Source organism: Alligator sinensis, unplaced genomic scaffold (assembly GCF_000455745.1).
Source record: "Alligator sinensis unplaced genomic scaffold, ASM45574v1 scaffold404_1, whole genome shotgun sequence".
Lineage (NCBI taxonomy): Eukaryota > Metazoa > Chordata > Crocodylia > Alligatoridae > Alligator > Alligator sinensis.
In genome coordinates, this window is record NW_005841839.1 from 3,974,923 (window position 1) to 3,976,837 (window position 1,915).

General features: G+C 51.3%; 1 protein-coding gene across 2 annotated transcripts in view; it reads right to left on the reverse strand.

Annotated features, from left to right (window-relative positions):
* Positions 1–1,915, reverse strand: part of MSS51 (MSS51 mitochondrial translational activator) — a 14,378-nt gene that overhangs the window by 10,263 nt on the left and 2,200 nt on the right. The gene's annotated exons all lie outside the window — the stretch shown is intronic.

Consider the following 1,915-nt stretch of genomic DNA (forward strand, 5'->3'; position numbering starts at 1 on the left):
AGGAATGCAGCACAGCTGCTGAGGTCAGGGCTCCTCCTCTTGCTATGCTGGAGATGTCCTCCTGGCTAATAATCTGCAGGGAAGCAGTGGGGGTCAACCATGTATGGGGCCAGGAGACTGCTAGCCTGGGTTCTGATGGCTGCTGTGCCAAAAAGGGCATCACTGCCTCTGTGCTGCTCAACTCCCCTGACTAGAAGGGTGTGGCAACACTTCTCCAGGAGCAGAGGGGACTGCAGGGCATTTTTAGCTCCTGGGATGGAAGCTGCCTAAAGTGCAGAATGTAGATCTGGGTGCCAGTTTGAGGGCACGAAACCCAGGCCTAACAGGAAGGTGCTCCTGATGCGAGTAACATCAGTAGCTGCTTCACCTTAGTAGACCCAACCTCTCCACCCAGCTACAGACACCTACTTCTCATCTCTCTCTTCCTCTTCTTTCCCTGTCTTCCTGTTACATCAGCAAGCTCCCCTTCCCATTACTGATTTGGAACAAGTTTGGTTTCATTATCCTAACTGGGTCCCAAAGCAGAGTGGGAACGTAGAAGGTTTTCCAGGCCCCAGTCATGGAGGAAATCCTTCCCCTGCCAGTGGACTTGGCTGTGGTCCCCGTTCAGAAAAAAATCATTGTATTATGGTGTACATGGTTGGGGGTCTGTCTGAGAGTCAGCTGGCTGAAAGCCAGGAAGCCTGGCTTTGTTCACAACCGAAACATCCGTCAGTTGAAAGCTATTGCATATTTTGTTTTTCATCTCTAAGTGCCTCACAGACAGCTGGGAGCAAGGTAGATTTTACTGACTCACAGAGGCATGAGACAGCAAGGGCAGGGCCTCCTGGTGGTCTTCACCGTGTGTGTCTCATTCAAACAAGATTCCAGGCATTTACGACTGGTGTATGTGACCTGACTGTACCCAGGGTGCCAATCAGCCAAGCGAGAGAAAGCAGAGAGGAAAGGGGAAAAGAGTGATGCCACCACCAGTTAGAGTATTGAGAGACCAGTTTATTGAACAGTGGGCCATGGCAGACTCCATGGGCAGGTGAACACTGAGAGAGGTACTAGTGCTACACACCCCAGTAGGAGGGCTATTGTTCATGGCCATGGTCCCAACCCTTTCTATCCTGCAGCTGGTCCAGGGATGTAGGAGAGAGGGGAGGGATACTTGTTGAGCCTTCAGAAAGAAGTGTTGGAACAGCCGCTGAGCACAAACTTCTGGACAAGCCTGTGGCTGGTCTGTGGGATTCAGAGGTAGAAGTCCTTCAGGCAGCGGTATGATGCTCCTCTGCATGTATGTACAGACATACACACACATGCTGACAGTGGCTATACATGAGCAGCTTGAATTCCAGGGACCTGTACCTCATGGCATATAATGAGCCAAGCTCAGCAGAAGCTGATGGCTGCGGAACAGTGCTTACCTAAGGGACCACAGCCATGGCTTATCTGTTTGGATGATGGCAGATCTGAGGGGGGTCCAGCTGGACTGCTCCCAGTGCCCTCCCAGAAGATGCCAGCCCCTTCCCCCTCCAGAGCTGACACATGTAGCCCATGTGAAGCTCCCTGATTTTCCATTCCAAAATAAGATACTGCACTAAAGCTATGGTGATAGGGTGGAGAGTAAAAAAAAGAGAACACTCTTGATGCAAGGCCCAGGCCTGGCAAAGGAGACCCATGCTCAGATATCAGGGGACAAGAAGATTGTACCACCAAAAAGCACCCTCCCCCCACGAATCTGATAGCAATGCTATTTTGGTCAGGGGGCCACCCTCATGGAGCTGGCCAATCAACTCTGGGAGGTGTCAAAGACCTGGCAGGAATGAAGCCAGAGGCCATTATAATGGCAGCAGGGATTTCCATTAACTCCTTTTTCCCTGGAACTTTTCAAGCCTTTGTCCTATTCTGCACCCCAGTTCCACCCTATCAT